The sequence below is a fragment of the Geotrypetes seraphini genome, chromosome 6, assembly GCF_902459505.1.
Source record: "Geotrypetes seraphini chromosome 6, aGeoSer1.1, whole genome shotgun sequence".
NCBI lineage: Eukaryota > Metazoa > Chordata > Amphibia > Gymnophiona > Dermophiidae > Geotrypetes > Geotrypetes seraphini.
The window spans coordinates 99046850-99065148 of NC_047089.1; the positions used below are offsets into that span (position 1 = coordinate 99046850).

The 18299-nt window shown below is 41.4% G+C and overlaps 1 protein-coding gene and 1 pseudogene across 6 annotated transcripts in view; one reads left to right on the forward strand and one right to left on the reverse strand.

Moving 5' to 3' along the window:
- The window catches only part of RBM26 (RNA binding motif protein 26), a 946655-nt gene that overhangs the window by 29875 nt on the left and 898481 nt on the right, over positions 1-18299 (reverse strand). For all 6 annotated transcript variants that reach the window (XM_033948169.1, XM_033948166.1, XM_033948165.1 and 3 more), the window contains one exon: positions 5772-5840. The gene's annotated coding sequence lies outside the window, so the exon portion shown is untranslated. The remainder of the gene's footprint in view (positions 1-5771; positions 5841-18299) is intronic.
- LOC117362902 lies at positions 5973-6959 on the forward strand (annotated as a pseudogene).

Consider the following 18299-nt stretch of genomic DNA (forward strand, 5'->3'; position numbering starts at 1 on the left):
TCCGAAAGTTTTTCGGCAATGCATGGTATTCCACAAGGGTCCATTCTTTCACCACTTTTGTTTAATATTTTTCTTGCATCCTTGATGACTCTCTGCCAATCCATTGGCTTTAATGTATTTGCTTAAGCAGATGATATTCAGCTTTTACATCCGCTTGATCCCAATAACCCTCTTGAAACAACAGCAATCAATAAGAAACTCGAACAGATTCACCAGTGGCTTGATGCTAACAGATTAGCTCTTAATGTTAAATCAAATGTTATGTTCTTTCCCTAGAAAGATAGCTCTAAACTCATTTTTCCAATCTCTATTAAGGGTACCACTTTACAGTCGATAAGTAGCATTAAGATCTTAGGGGTTATCTTTGATGATAAATTAACCTATCATGATCAAATTAATAACATTGTTAAATCAACTTTTTACAGGCTTCGTCAAATCCGTTCAGTTTCAAAATTTCTATGTCCAAAGTCTCTTAACATATTAATTCATTCCTTAGTTATTTCAAAAATTGATTATTGTAATGCCCTATTCAAAGGAATAGCCCAAAATGAAATCAGACGTCTACAGATCATCCAAAATGCTTCAATTAAATTTATAAATTTATAAATTCTTCTTAAGAAAGCGCACAGGCTCCCAGTCGCACACCGTATAATGTATAAAATAAGTCTGCTTACTTTCAAATCTTTGCTATACAAAACTCCGGTTTTTATTCATAAATTACTGATCCCCTATACCTCAACTAGATTACTGAGGTCTAATGATCAACATTTACTCACTTAAAATTATTAACACATGGCGGCAAGTCATCTTTTCTGTTACAGTCCCTCAAACATGGAATTCCCTCCCTATTTATTTAAGGTAAGAACTCAATTTGGATAAATTTAAGAGCAAATTAAAAAGCTTTCTTTTTAAGGATGCATTTGATAATTAGAAAGCTTGACTAGGAGTTTCATTCCAATTCCATTCTATAACTTCCCTGAAGTACATTGCTCTCTCCCTTCCTATTGTTTTTTTCCCATAACTGTCTTATCTACTATCAACAATTTGTATTTCTTTACCCATTCTTTCCTCTTGTTTTAATATGTCTGTAAGGTTAGTCTTTGATATGTTTTGCAAGGTTTAGTTCTTTCTTTGTTTTGTTGCTCCCTAAAATTTTTGTAATTTTATTGATGTGTACATTGCTTAGAATTTTAATAAGCGATCAATCAAATTTATAATAAAACTTGAAACTTAAAACTTGATTGTGTGTGCGAGAGAGATGGGCATGTGAGATGTGTGTGTGAGAGAGAAAGAAGAGCACATAGAATGTGTGTATGTAAGAGAGAAAGGCAGAGCGGCTGAGGACAAGTGGATTGGTCACTATTTGGAACTTTTGTAGAGGATTTCCTTTTCTCCTGTTATTATAAATAGGCCCCATCTAGTTGACTTTTTTTTCATTTTTACTCAGTTTATAAGAATAACACACCACCTGTCAAGGGGCCAGTTTATATGAGATTGAAGTATAACAGATCATGCCAAGTGTGTCTTGGTTCCGTCTGGTATGACAGTTTACAACCTCACCAGACCTAATATCAACCGGTCACGTCAACAAAATATCTGCACAAGACCTGGCAGACTATTTCCTCAACAAAATCAAATCAGTCCAAGCAGAAGTCGCAAAGTCCACCATCTCAAACAATCACCACCTTAGCACCGCCGAGCACCACACAGACCCTATTGTAGCAGATCAAATCTGGACCGCCTTCACTGAACTTACCAACCACAATACCAAAACACTTGTATCAAAACTCTCTACGCGCAATAGTCCTCTTGACAATTGCTCCACTTACCTACTGTCGGCAATTCCCCCCCCCTCCAAATCATAGCCTGGCTCATTAACCTCCTAAATAGCTCTCTGTACTAAGGCAAATTATCCAAGGAAATGGGCAAAATTGCTCTCACATCCATACCAAAAACTTTAACAGCAGACCTTTCTAAAACTTCAAACTAACGGCCCATCGCTGGCATTCCTATTCTAACAAAAATCCTTGAAACCCAGGTAAGCAAACAACTAGCCTCTCATATTGAGCTACATATTGAACCTTCACCCATCCCAATATGGATTCAGAAAGCAACACAGCACAGAACTCCTTATCACCACCCTAATCACCAAAGTAAAACAACTACTAAGCATCGGCCATCAAACAATACTACTCCAGTTTGATATTTCCCCTGCCTTTGACTCAGCAGAACATCATTTGCTCATAATCAAACTATCTGAAATCGGAATTACAGGAGCTGTGTTAGACTGGTTTACAGACTTTCTACAAAATAGAGAGTACACGGTTAAAAAGGAAAGAGTATTCTCCAACCCCTGGAAAGCATTCTGCAGAGTTCCGCAAGGCTCCCCATTATCCCCCATCCTTTTCAACCTTTTCATGAGCTCACTTGGAAACATTAAATTAGAAGACAAAACCTTACTATCCTACACAGACGACATTCTTCTCCTCATCCCTATTACAAACCAACCAAACATAGATGAGAAAATTTCAAACAACATTGAAAAATTCCAAACCTGGGTAACCACAAACAAATTTAAACTAAATGCCACCAAAACCAAAGCCATCTGTTTACACACCACTTAGCGGAATGCCCCGACAAGCATTAATCTTCAATCCGGTACCACACTCACAGTAGAGAAATCCTCAAAAGTACTTGGCATCATTATGGATGACACAATGGATCCTCAAATCTCCAGCCTCTGGAAAAAGACCATCTTCACTATGCGCCAACTAAGACTTATTAAGCCATACTTCCACCAACATCATTTTGCTCTGATTGTCCAGCTGATGGTGCTACCCTAGCTGGACTATTGCAACTCAGCATACTTGGGGATCAACTACAAACTACAGCTCATTCAGAACACAGCTGTCAGACTTATCTTCAACCTAAAGAAATATGATTCGATCTCAGTCTACCTCAAACAATTACACTGGCTACCAATTTCATCGCGAATATTCTTCAAAACATCATGCATCCTGCACCACATAATCCACAGAAACTCAGCCACTCCTCTCACCCAACTATTCTCAACGGCCTGATCTACCTCCAGGAGACTCAAACAGAACACAGTTGAATCTTTCTTCCACGAAAAATCTCCATCTCCATGCTTACATTCATAGGAGTAAAAACATGGAATAACCTGCCAGAAATTATCCCGAGAGAGGTGGTGGAGAGTAAAACTGCGACTGAGTTCAAAGAAGCGTGGGATGAACACAGAGGATTTAGAATCAGAAAATAATATAAACAATTGAACTAAGGCCAGTACTGGGCAGACTTGCACAGTCTGCGTCTTTATATGGCCATTTGGTGGAAAATGGGCTGGAGTGGCCATTTGGTTTGTGTCTGTATATGGCCATTTGGTGGAGGATGGGCTGGGGAGGGCTTCAATGGCCGGGAGGGTTTAGATGGGATGGAGTAGGTTTTAACGGAGATTTCGGCAGTAGGAACCCAAGCACAGTACCAAGTAGAGCTTTGGATTCTTGCCCAGAAATAGCTAAGAAGAAAAAATTAAAAAAATTAAAATTGAATCAGGTTGGGCAGACTGGATGGACCATTTGGGTCTTTATCTGCCATCATCTACTATGTTACTATGTTAAGTTACTATGTTTAAATGATTAGAAAAGAAACTAAACATGCAACATTCCGGAAAAAATTGAAAACTTTCCTCTATGACAGCTGAACCTACTTGACTTCTCAGAAATGAATCTTTCCACCTCTTTCGCTAGATGAGCTCCTAGACCGGGGGTCGGCAACCTGCGGCTCCAGAGCCGCATGCAGCTCTTTTCCACCTTTGCTGCGGCTCCGGTAGTGTGTCACGCAGGCATGCAGTTACAAGTCCGGCGTCGCGGCGGGAAATAGCCATGCTGAGCAGTGAGCTCAGCACATACACAGATGAAAGCCTTGCTTGCTGATTGGTCCGGCGGCCCCGCCCCGCCGTGCCGCCGGACCAATCAGCAAGCAAGGCTTTCATCTGTGTAGTGCTGAGCTCACTGCTCAGCATGGCTATTTCCCGCCGCGACGCCGGACTTGTAAGGTGCACGCCTGAAAAAGAAATCATCCTGGCCGGGGTCGGGGTCATGCTCCGGAGATCTACAGCCTTCCTATCTCCCTCTCCCTTCTACCTGCTTCCGGCCACATCCCCTGCTCCGCGGCTCTCTTCGGCAACTCAGCAGCAGCGATCGACACAAGCTTCTGACGTCGGGGCCTACCCTCTGCGAGTCCCGCTTGTTTCAACTTCCTTTTTCCACAAAGGCGGGACTCATAGAGGGAAGGCCTCGATGTCGGCAGCTTGTCTTGATCACTGCTGCTGACAAGTTGCTGAAGAGAGCCGCGGAGCAGGGGGGTGTTGCCAGGTGCAGGTAGAAGGGAGAGGGCCAGATGCAGGACTCGTGGGTGAGGGAGGGGAAGAGAGAAAGAAAGAGAGAGGGGAGGGAAACAAAAGGAAATATTTCATACTGGGCTGGGCCGGAGTGGAGGGAGGGTGGAAAGATTCTAGCTACAGGGTGCAGTAACAAAGGAAAAGGGGGGAAAGCTGAAAATGGAGATAGTGACACAAAGAAGAGAAAGGGTAAGCAGGACCTACTGAATAAGGATAGAGATACAGAGGGGACATGAAGAGGAGGTGAAATAGAGACATAGAAGTAATGCTGAAAAAGTGGGGGGGGGGATAAAGACATTGAAAGGGCAAATGGTGAACATGGGGTAAAGACAAGGACAGAGACAAATGAAGATTCTGAAAAAGTGGTGAGATAGGGATATAGTGAGATGGACACAAAGAAGGGTGATGCTGGAAAATAGGTGGAATGGTAATTCTGACAGACACAGAAGGGAAATGCTGGATCAAGGAGAGATGGGGCTCAGGCTGGATGGAATGAGGAGAAATGCCTTGTTGGCCCGGAACTTCCTCTCCTACGTCAGAATTGACGTCAGGGAGCGGAATGCTGGTCAGCGCAACACTTCTGCAGGGAAAGCTTGGGACGGTGGTGGCTTGGGGGCTGTTCCCCGATTGCGGTGGCAGCAAACCGAGTGGCTTGGGGGACGGCACGGAAACAGAAAGAAGGGGGAACAGGGAGACAGAAAGAAAAAGTTGGGGGAGAGAATGAGGTCTGGAGGAGAGGAAACATACAGGAGGCTGAAAGAAAGGAAGAAAGATTGAATGCACAGTCAGAAGAAGAAAGTGCAACCAGAGACTCATGAAATCACCAAATAGCAAAGGTAGGAAAAATGATTTTATTTTCAATTTAGTGATCCTGTATATAGCATTAAGATAAGAAACAATATATGCAGTGTTAGATTTGTTTTATAATGGTTTTGCGGCTCCAAGTTTTTTTTTTCTTTTCGAAAACGGGTCCAAGTGGCTCTTTATGTCTTAAAGGTTGCAGACCCCTGTCCTAGACAAATATGATTTTCTTGCCCCCCTCTTACTCTTCCCCCCTTTCAAGGCCCTTTCTAGTCCCTCCTCCTGATTCCCTTTCAACCCCTCTCTGAATGTTGCCTAGAGCCTGAATAGGTATGTGCGACACACAAATAGAAGATTAGATTAGATCTATATTTGTTTGCCCTACCCTGATTCACTCCTTCTGTTCATCTCATCATATATGATCAAATTATTTTGACCACATCATCCCACTGTTGTCTACAATTAGGTAAATTTGCATGTTTTAAGATCTTCAGTACTGGCTTCATAATTTCACATATTACTAAAGTTAGATTGACAAATGTTTACTTACCAGCCTTTACGTTTTCACTTTTGTGGAGCACAAATTCATCTACTCTTCTCTAGTCACAGAATACTTGTCCTGTTTCCAAAGAAAAATTTAATACAGTTTAGAGAGATGCCGTCATTTCATTAATTTATTCAGTATTCTGAATATATTCTATCAGGAACCATATATATAATATTTTACGGACACATTGTGTAGGGCCATCAGATGTGCTTTATGGAGCAGCCCAAAAACTTAGAGACAGCCTGCTGCATGGTAGTTACCACCTTTCAGAAAATTTTAGGAGGATATATCAGAACCTGCGATCCTATCAACTTCTTATCAACAATAGACTCTTGGACCTGATTCTTGTCCAGGTCTAACAAAATACCTTTTGGTCTCCTTTAAAAGCAAACTCATTGACTATAAAACCAAATCGGTGTGTGAGGTCTCCGAGTTGAAAATACATTGCCATGAATCTAAGTTCCTGTACATCTAGGAGGCCATATATGGTCGATGGGCATGTGATACGGATATTTGCATTCCAGGAGATAATAGCATTCCTTAGTTTGATTGCTTGTCTTTTCTGGCTTTGGAAATTTTATTTTAGAGTTGTTATGGCACTGAAATGCAACTTCCTTGTCTGTCTGCCCAGGGTAAAGTAACACCTTACTGCTCATTATCCATATGTGCCCAAAATCATACTTACATCGGTTGACCCTAAGGTCTCTAATCAAAAGTCTTCTTTTGAATATTAAGATGGGGAATATGATTTTAAGTTTGACCCCTGAAGATCCTGATTTCTTGAGACAGATGGGATTATTCCTAGTAACTCTTTGGCTACATTTGCTTACATTAGAGCTCTCCAAGAACGTGCTCCCCTGCTCATCATGTGAAGTATCTGTGTAGGCCTAATCTTCACTTTGTGTGCCTTAGTGATATGTGTGTCTTGCTCTGAGAATATCTGGAGTATTCACCGGGTGAATGGTCACCTGCTAATGGAATGTGACCAAGATGATAGCAGTAGAGAGGAGAGCGATGAAGAGGCGTCTTTTAGACTCGGTCTTTGCAAATGACCTTCTGAGTTTGTATAAATCCACCTCTGCCTATAACTATGGGACGTAGCCGAATTGGCAGAGAGGTGTTGAACGCAGGGATCAGACTTTGCAGGAACTATGGTTGAATAGTGCTTCAGATGCATTCATTCCGAGATGAATTGGCCCTTAGTGCTGCTCAGGGGCTTCATCTAGCATAAAGAATCCAATTTTTTTTTTTTGGTTTTGGATTCATATTAATTTCATTTTGTTTTTCATTGAAATTCATTGGCAATGAAAAAATGTATTTCTTTATGTTGGATTAATTAATAGTTTTTACATGATTAGAAAGAAATGGATATTAGTTTTGGAAATCTATTAAGTAACATATATATATTTTTATTATTCACTCAAGTAATATATTTCATTAATTAATTTTAAGGTTATTTATACGTGGTTGGTTAATGGATTATACATGATTAGAAAGAAGTTGATATTTATGATAATCTATAAATTAACATATTGTTTTCTTATTATTCACTCAAATAATATATTTTATTATTAATGTCAATATTATTTATTTATTGATTGCTCAAGTAATGTAGCTCATTATTATTATCTTTGGTATTTGAACAATTAGGTTTGTTTTGTTTGGGGAATTTGGTTATTAAGGTCTTTGATATATATTTAAAGATCTTGATTATATTAATAAGATATTTATATAACATGATTAATTAATGTATTATAAAATTGATTTATAATTGTGGTCTGTTGGGGATTTATCTTGATTCATCTGAACTTATATGTGTGGTTCCAAGTTATTTATGTCATTATTTAGGGAGGGGAAGGGTGGGTTGGGTATTAGTAAAGGCTATAATGATAATTGGGGGAGGTGTATTACTCAAGATGAATTGATATGGAAAATGGCGTATAATCATACTTTAATTTTTTATTTATTCTTTGAAATTGAGAAGAGATTTTTAATAATTATTATGTATAATGGAGATTAAAATTTTTTCACTTAACGTTAATGGCCTCAATCATCCAGTAAAAAGGAAAAAAATGCTTACATTCTTGAAAAAACAGAAGGCTGATATATATTTTATCCAAGAGACGCATCTATCAGACATAGAATCAAAGAAACTCGAAGGGGATTGGGTAAAGCACTGTTTTTTTGCCCCTGCAGTTAGGAAAAAAGCGGGAGTTGCCATTTTAATAAATAATAATTGTTCAGCTTCTTTTCAAATGATAGATTTTTTTCCTTTAGGAAGATGGATTAAGGTGGAAATGAGAATGGGAAATAATACCTTGACTTTATTTAATGTATATGCCCCTAATTCGAATCAAAATGATTATTTCAAGAATTTACAACAATTATTACTCCCACTGGCTGCTTCTAATTTAGTGGTAGCTGGAGATTTTAATGCTGTAATGGATCCTATTTTGGATAAAAAACCAAGCAAGAATTTAAAATCATTAGGGCTAGAGAATTTGGTGCAATCTTGTGATTTGAAAGATATATGGCGAATACTTCATTTTAATGATCAGGAATTTTCTTTTTTTTCACAAGTTCATAAGTCTTTTTCAAGAATTGATTATGTTTTGGTTTCAAATTCATAGGTACAGCAGGTGACACAAGCTTCCATTGATCCAATTATTTTGTCGGTTCATGGAGGGGTCTGGATTAAATGTAGGTTGGATAAACAGGAAATAAATAGATCAATTTGGAGATTTGATAATACATTGGTTGCGGATTCAGCTTTTCTTGAAGAGTTTAAGGTAAAGGTATCTGAGTTTTTCCAAATAAATACTTCAGATGATATTAGTACCGAAATATTATAGGATGCTTTCAAAACCACTATGAGAGGTCATATTATTTCCTATTTGGCACATATTAAAAAACAACTTGTTAAACAATTTACTGATTTGGAAAAAAAATTAAATATTTGGAATCTAAATTAGTCGATAAATGGCAGCAAGATACTTTACAAGCTCTTTTAAAGGTAAAAGGGAAATATAATGAGATTTCTTCAAGATTGGCAAGGAAAGATTTGTTTTCCCAGCAAACTTTGTATTATGGAAGTTCTAATAAGGTGAGACTACTTGCAAATTATCTTAAAGCAAAAAAAAAAAAAGAAGAGTAAAAATAATAGCAATAAAAGATGAAAAAGGAAATACACACACTCAGATTAGTAATATTTTAAGTCAATTTCTTGATTTTTATAAAGATTTGTATTCTTCCAAGTCTTATGATGATAAAGTTCAAAATGGTGTGGAATTTTTAAATTTATTAGAGGGTCCAAAACTTCCTGATCATATAAAAAGAAGTTTAGATGAGCCTATATCATTAAAAGAATTAGAAACAGCATTGAAGTCTCTTAGAGTTGGATCCGCTCCAGGTGGGGATGGTTTTACAATGGAATTTTATAAAACATTTCAAAATTCTTTACTACCCCATTTATTAAATTTATATCAGTTTCAACTAAATAAGGGTTGTATTACAGGTACTATGGCAGAATCTTTGACTATTGTCTTGCCAAAGCCAAATAAAGATCCCACTTTGGTCTCAAATTATAGGCCGATATCTTTAATTAATGTGGATGGAAAATTATTAGCTAAAACTTTGGCATTGAGATTGGCTAAGGCTCTCCCTTTCATTGCGAACAGACATTCTTCTAGTAACACTAGATTGGCTTTTCACACATTAAATTTAACTAAAACCATGAATGAACCGGCTTTTGCCATATCTTTAAATGCGGAAAAAGCATTTGATAGAGTGGAATAGAAGTTCATGTATCAGGCATTGGAGTGGTTTGGTATGGGTTCAGGATTTATTCAAATGATTCAAACTTTGTATAGCTCCCCTTTGGCAATATTATATATTAATAATAATTTATCGGATTGTTTTCAATTGCACAGAGGAGTTAGACAGGGTTGTCCACTATCTCCTTTGCTTTTTGATATAGTTTTAGAATCCTTGTTGTTAGCTATTCAACAGGCAAAGGAGATACAGGGTATTCCTCGTAATGATTGGGAGTACAAGTTTTCTGCTTATGCAGATGATATTTTACTATATTTGAGAAATCCAGGTTCCTCCATTCCTTGCCTGTTAGAATTGATAGAAATGTTTGGTAAATTTTCAGGTTACAAAATAAATTGGAATAAATCTGAAATTCTTCCATTCAATGTTCATTGTTTAAGAAGTATGTTTGATTCATTTTCTTTTGTTTGGAAGGAAGATGGATTAAAATATTTAGGAATTTGGATTAAAAATACAGTAGATGATACGGTAAAAGAGAATGAAAAACTTTTGTTAGAAAAGGTTACAGAATTATGTGAACATTGGAATCCATTACATTTATCTTGGTGGGGGAGAGTCCAAACTGTTAAAATGATGATATTGCCTGTGGTTTGTTATCAAATGGGTATGATACCAGTATTTTTTTAGGGGTCTTTCTATAAAAAATTAAATTTGATTATTATCAAATTTATTTGGCTTGGTAAAACTCCTAGAATTGCTTTAGTATCTTTGCAAAAGCCAATTAAGGAGGGTGGGGCGAATTTTCCAAATTTTTATAGGTACCATCAGGCCTATATTTTACGTCAAGGTATGTATTGGGTCCTCCCAGAGCTCATTGAGTACACTCCTGATTGGTTATATTTGGAATGGCGACTCATGTTTCCTCTACATCTTTCTCATGTTCTCAGTATCAAGATGCCCAGATTATACAAAGAAAATAGAATTTTAATGGATACTTGGAAAACCTTACGATTTGTTAGTAACTTAACAGCTATTCCTATTAATAACTCAACTAATCAAACCATATGGCTAAACTCCAAGATTCAAATTGGCGGATTCAAGGTCGTCTGGAAGCATTGGATAATTGCAGGAATTTGAAGTTTAAATGATGTCATCTCTAATGGTAAACTGCTTGATTTTACACATTGCAACATAAATTTGGGCTTCATAAATCACGTTTTCGTTGGTTGCAATTGAAGCAGGCCATTCAGGCAGGGTTCCCTGAATGGAAAACTCTTAATACTCAGTTCAGTATGGAATTTTTATGTTTTCAGGCGGACTTTCTGGATCACCAGGCCGCGCAGTAGTATAAAACTATTAGTGATCTGGTTAAAAAAAAAACCCAAAAAAATGGTCTTAGGGATATTTGGAGTATTGAGATTAAGCATCAGATTTCAGCATTTCAATGGCCACAAATTTGGTCTTGGAGAATGAAATGTACAATGTCAGCGTCTATGAGACAAACTTGTTTTTTTTTGTTACATAGAGCTTTTTGGACCCCAGTTAGATTACAAAAATTAAATAGTTCCTTGTCTAATAGATGCTGGCATTGTAATATGGATGTAGGGACTTTGGATCATCTTTTGTTTTATTGTCCCCATATCTTAACCTTTTGGAACTCAATATGGGATCAAATAAATTGTTTATTGGAAAACCAAGTAGCATTATCTAATCTAATCTAATCCTTAGGTTTGTATACCGCATCATCTCCACGTTCGTAGAGCTCGACGCGGTTTACAGTAGGAGAAATAGGAAGGAACTACAACAGAGGGTTAGAGGAAGAAGTGTGAAGAAAATTTAGAGGACTTGGGGGATGCCAAGATATAAGAGTTTCCTTGATTCCTAAGTTGGAGGGAGACTTACCGTATTTTCACGCAAATAACGCGCACCCGTATAAAACGCGCACACGGGTATAGCGCGCAGAAATCACGATGATATGTACAAAAACTTTGGTATACCGCGCTCACGGGTATACCGCGCATGCTGCCCGACGCTCCTTTCGCCCGCCCTGACTTTCCGACTCTCCGTTCACCCCCCCTGACTTCCGTGCACTGTCCCCCCTTGAAGGTCTGTCCCCATCCTGAAAGCCTGATGCCCCCCCCCCGACGTCCGATACATCCCTCCCCCCGAAGGACCGCCGACTCCCCAACAATATCGGGCCAGGAGGGAGCCCAAATCCTCCTGGCCACGGCGACCCCCTAACCCCACCCCGCACTACATTACGGGCAGGAGGGATCCCAGGCCCTCCTGCCCTCGACGCAAACCCCCCTCCCCCCCAACGACCGCCCCCCCCAAGAACCTCCGACCGCTCCCCCAGCCGACCCGCGACCCCCCTGGCGACCCCCACGACCCCCCCACCCCCCTTCCCCGTACCTTTGGTAGTTGGCCGGACAGACGGGAGCCAAACCCGCCTGTCCGGCAGGCAGCCAACGAAGGAATGAGGCCGGATTGGCCCATCCATCCTAAAGCTCCGCCTACTGGTGGGGCCTAAGGCGCGTGGGCCAATCAGAATAGGCCCTGGAGCCTTAGGTCCCACCTGGGGGCGCGGCCTGAGGCACATGGTCGGGTTGGGCCCATGTGCCTCAGGCCGCGCCCCCAGGTGGGACCTAAGGCTCCAGGGCCTATTCTGATTGGCCCACGCGCCTTAGGCCCCACCAGTAGGCGGAGATTTAGGATGGATGGGCCAATCCGGCCTCATTCCTTCGTTGGCTGCCTGCCGGACAGGCGGGTTTGGCTCCCGTCTGTCCGGCCAACTACCAAAGGTATGGGGAAGGGGGGTGGGGGGGTCGTGGGGGTCGCCAGGGGGATCGCGGGTCGGCTGGGGGGCGGTCGGAGGTTCTTGGGGGGGGGCGGTCGTTGGGGGGGAGGGGGGTTTGCGTCGAGGGCAGGGGGGCCTGGGATCCCTCCTGCCCGTAATGTAGTGCGGGGTGGGGTTAGGGGGTCGCCGTGGCCAGGAGGGTTTGGGCTCCCTTCTGGCCCGATATTGTCGGGAAGTCGGCGGTCCTTCGGGGTGGGGGTGCGAGTGGTCCTGCCGGGGGGGGGGGATGTATCGGACGTCGGGGAGTCGGCCGGGCAAGAGGGCTTGGGCTCCCTCTTGCTCCGATCGTGGATGCGGGTGCGGGTGGGAGCGCGTGCGAGCGGTCGTTCGGGGTGGGGGTGCGAGTGGTCCTGCCGGGGGGGGGGATGTATCGGACGTCGGGGAGTCGGCCGGGCAAGAGGGCTTGGGCTCCCTCTTGCTCCGATCGTGGATGCGGGTGCGGGTGGGAGCGCGTGCGAGCGGTCGTTCGGGGTGGGGGTGCGAGTGGTCCTGCCGGGGGGGGGGGGGGATGTATCGGACGTCGGGGAGTCGGCCGGGCAAGAGGGCTTGGGCTCCCTCTTGCTCCGATCGTGGGTGCGGGTGGGAGCGCGTGCGAGCGGTCGTTCGGGGTGGGGGTGCGAGCGGTCCTGCTGGGGGGGGTGAATCGGGCGTCGGGCGGGGTGGGAACTATGTTTTAAAACTTTTGTATACCGCGCTCACGCATATAACGCGCGAGGGGTATGCGCGGTAGGTAAAAACGCGTATAACGCGCGCGTTATATGCGTGAAAATACGGTACATTTTTTGAGAAAAGCCAGGTTTTCAGATGTTTGCAGAAAACTTGGAGAGAGCTCAAGTTCCGAAGAGGGGAGGTAAGGTTGTTCCAGAGCTCAGTGATTTTGAAGTGGAGGGAGGTCCCTAGCTTTCCTGTGTGGGAAATGCCTTTTAGCGAGGGGAAGGATAGTTTTAATTTGTGGGAGGATCTGGTGGTATTAGGGTTTGAGGAATTCCAAGAAAGAGGGATAAAGGGAGGGAGGATACCATATAGGATTTTGAAAGTTAAGCAGGCACATTTATAGTGGACCCTGGCGATTATCGGAAGCCAGTGGAGCTTGGCCAGGAGTGGGGAGACATGGTCAAATTTACTTTTAGCGAAGATGAGCTTGGCCGCGGCATTCTGAATCCGTTGGAGTCTGTGGAGGTTTTTCTTAGTTAGGCTTAAGTAGATAGAGTTGCAATAGTCCAATCTGGAGAGGATGATGGATTGGACAAGGAGGGTAAAATGTTTTTGATGGAAGCAGGATCTAACTTTCCTCAGCATGTGAAGGCTGAAAAAGCATTTTTTTTACCAAGGATTGGAGGTGGTCATTGAAGGACAATGTGGAATCAATTATTTTATGATACTGTGATATTTGGAATGTCTATGAGAAAAAAGAGTCAGATATCATTGTGTAATAATAAACTTAATGATCATGACTGGAGTTGCCATCCAACATATTACTAATAACTGGAAAGACCATAGTAGGCTTAATTTTAATTTCTGGTGGAACTCGTTATGTCACATATATAGAATGGAAAGATCATTGGCGATACAGGATGGAAAATATAAAAATTTTATTAAAATATGGGAGCCATTAACATATTTTTGTCATGATTAAATGCCATTTTTCTATTAATTATATATCACTTAATGTTGGGTGGGGGGAGGGTTTCAAGTGTAGGGTTTATGATCTTATAATGAACTAGCTGATGCCCCGGCGGTGCACGGGTATTTAATTATAGCAATAACACTGTAAATGGATTCAAATAAAGATACTTTATAGTGGTGAATGAAATTATTGTTTTACAGCTTAATAAAAAGTACAATATTCAAATTATAAGGTGAAATATTTGACAAAATGAATACAATACAACTAATGCAAAACGTGATTATAAACAACATTTTTAGTTTCACCTCCATGAGCAAGAACATATAAATTGTTGGGTGAACCCACCCTTGAGCAAGCAACATAGAGTTGTGGGCCGAGAGACCCCCAGAACATATCACCCCAGGTAGTGAGGGATCTGCATACCAAGTTTCGTTCAAATCGGTCAAGCCGTTTTTGAATTACTGTGAGAAAGGCAGCTTTTTACATTTTTTCCATTGACATGAATGGGTGATATCTGATTTTCTATTTGTAGCCCCGCCCACGTGTGCAGGTGGGCCGTGAGACCCCCAGAACATATCAGCCCAGGTAGTGAGGGACCTGCATACAAAGTTTTGTTCAAATCGGTCAAGCCGTTTTTGAATTACAGTGAGAATGGCAGCTTTTTACATTTTTTCCATTGACATGAATGGGTGAAATCTGATTTTATGTTTGTAGCTCCGCCCACGTGTGCAGGTGGGTCGCGAGACCCCCAGAACATATCATCCCAGGTAGTGAGGGATCTGCATACCAAGTTTCGTTCAAATCGGTCAAGCCGTTTTTGCGTGATCGCGGCACATACACACACACATACATACCTCCGATTTTATATATATAGATAAGGAGCTTTGAGGGAGGGTAGGGGGAGGGTTATATTTCTATTTATAGGATATAATGATAAGTTGTTCAAGTGGTCAAATTAATAGTGTTTATTATGAATTTCTGTACACTTGATGAAAGTTTAAAAATCAATAAAGAATTAAAAAAAAAAAAAAAAAGGAACCATATATATAGAAAAAAAGACCAACTGGTCCAATCAAGCCTACCAACTTCATTCAGCCACAGAGCATGACCAATTTGTAAGACTTTATTTTGTCAGCCGTTTCCACTGTATTGAACAACGTTCTGAGAAGCTAAGTCTGCTAGATCAGGCTTGTCCAACCCATGGCCCGAGGGTCAGAATTTGGCTTGCAACCCCATTTTCTTGCACCGCAGAAGTACCCTGAAACCCTGTGATTGGATCAGTTTCCCCACCGCGCTGATCTAACCAGGAGCTTGAGCTGAGCAGTTGAGGCTGTTCCTGCAGTATCAAGTCTCATGAGACTTGATATCACGAGACTAACTTCAACTTCTGGTGCAGCACAGCTCAGCCTCGTGGTTAAACCAGTTGTGGCAGAGAAGCAAGGATCCCCATTGGAGAATTTCACTGCTGGCAGGGAAACACAGAACCTAAGAAATTCATCTTCCAACGCCAGGGAGGCAGCAATTGGCAGTCAGGTGAGGAGAAGAGAGACAGGATGTAAGCAGGGCAGGGGGTACATATAACAAAGAGAATGGGGGAAGGATAGGGGAGAGAAAATCAGTCTAACACTGGCAAAATGGCAAATGGGGAAACAGAAGTGTATAAAATTTATATACTGATTGTAGGCAAAAAAAAAAAGCTGAGGATGGTGGGAGGGTCATAGGAACTGAAGAAAGCAAGGAGTTTCATTTTGAAACTGCCAATGACATTACTGAGATAGTAGGGAACAGTGGTACAGCCATGGGGGGGGGAGGGGAGCTGGACCTCCCACCTGGGGCACAAGACCCCTCCTAACCTGCACAGCTCTATTTAAATGGATGGTAAGGATGCCAAAGCTTCACCAGCCAAATTATTCATTGCCAAGCCACACTCCTCCTCCTGGCATTGATGCAGTAACCTATAAGTCAGTGGGAGCCTGCAGTCACTGACGAAAGAACTGAACATGCTTGTGTAAGTGGAATCACCCTGCCAATTTCCAGGTTACAACAACAGAGCCAGGAGGAACAGATGGAGTTAGCAGGGAATTTCTTTGGCTGGTAGCAAAAATACTAATTGTAATGCACGAAGGGGGAAGGAATATGTTACTGTCCTCCAGTCCACTCCTGGACCCTCCCCCCAAAAAGAAAATCAGAGGGCTGGCTATACCTTTGCTGGGCAACCTATAGGAGCTAGATGCACAAAAAATGGTCATTAAGACCATGTGGATTGCTGTGGGCTGATTTCTAAATGGTGATTGATGTTCAAACAGCTTCCCATGCAAATTAGTTTTGCGGAGGACAGCCATAATCCCTATTGCTCGTTTAAAAACCAGCTCTCACACATGCGCAGAGCCTATTTGGGGAAGCTTGAACAGCTGAGTGGCAGGTGAAGCCCCAAAGCAGCCTCCTGCAATTCAGCTGTTTGGGGCTTCTTTCTTTTTAATGGCACAGATGTTTTGCATGTGTTACACATGCACAATATCTGTCCCATTTAAAAAAAAAAAAAAAAGGTTGAGCGCCCCCACTCCCTGGAACTAAAATAGAGGTAGGAGGGATACTTCTCCCCCCCAGGTACTGTAATAAAAATCAGCAGGAGGAATGCCCACTCCCACCTGCTACAGGATGCTCCTGGCCCGCTGAACCAACCCCCACACCACCCCATACCTCTACGTGAAGACGACAGCACAAGGGATGCCCAGTCCCCTTTTGCTCGCAGGCCCGCCACTCCAAAATGGTGGGCCTTCCCCTTCCTGGTGCATCCTGGGATGCATAGGGAGGAACCTAAGGCCCTGATTGGCTCAGATGCCTAAGGCCCCTCCCTGTCATTTTTTTCAGGTCTGTATTAGTGGTCTGCTTAAGGCTTTGCAATGTTAGGCCATAAATCTAATGGCTCATTTTAATATTAATGACCTCATTTTAGTAGTAATGAGGTCGCTTGCATGCCAGAGTTAGAGAATTTAAGAACGCATGGAAAATCACATGGTGAGCCATTTTGAACATCATGTCAGCAAATTTGGTCAGTTGCTAAACCAGCCAAACTGGTTTAGTGACCCATCAGTACACATTTGGAGCTTTTAGTGCATCTGGACCTAGGTTAAAATTCCCCAGTCCCAATCGAACCTTACTGGTCTTCAGACCTGGTAGTGGTAAATGGTGCAAGGGAAGCGAGAGAAAGATAGAATAATGCTGCAGACCAGGGGCAGAGAACGGGCACCCAATTAGAAAATATTAAATGGTCAGACAGCAAAGGTAGAACATTTTTTTTAATTATTATTAACTGAGGATGAAGAAATGTGGTAGCAGTGTTAATGTACTTTAAAAGTTAATACATATAAATAAAAGAAACAATGGACTAAGGGCTACTTTAACAAAGGACAAAGTGGTGAATATGCGTGCTGAATATGAAGAAGCCTATGAAAATTGAATTGGCTTCTTTGAAATGCACCACTGAATGGTAATGCTGCTTTGAAAAAGCAATTTTTATGACTAGGTTTTGGAGGTCTGGACAGTAAAGTGTAGTTCTAATCATGCCTGTTCCAACTTGAAGGTGGTTTTGACCTCCGAAATCTAGTTAAAAAAGTAAAAAGTTAGTTTAATTAAAAGGTATCACTTTAATCTTGAGTGCATGTGCACACGTTTTGGCCCTCTGAATGTTACAAAATATAAAATGTGGCCCCCAATAGCAAAAGGGAGTACAAGCCTGAGCTAGATTCTCGTTTTAGTTCATACCCAGTCTCCCTTTTGTCTTCAAATTCATACCATATCCCAAACAACTACCAAAATCAGTATAATAGGTACTTGAACATCCAGCTTCTTAGGTCACCTGTTCTTATAGCACCTTAAATACTTCCTTCACTTGACATGGATTTGTGAGCATTTTACAATTATATTGCTGTTTTCTGTTTTTAAGACACTGCTTTTGTCACGTATTGCATTAAACTGTCTCATTCATCAGCAGGAATAAATTTACCAAATTTCAAGTTTTATCAATTAACTTTTCAAATTTCATAAAATAAATACTGGTACCTAAGTGATCCTAGCATCATTTCTCCTACATAGTTACACTTTGAAAAGTAACTGATGGTCAACATTCCTTTGCATCTTTTATCTTCTATGGATAGATTTAAATACAACAATGGATCTTGTATTTTGAAAGCAACTTCTTGTACCATCAACACCATAATGCATCATCTACATCACAAATGAATGGATATTAAAGATATTTCTCTATGGTATAATT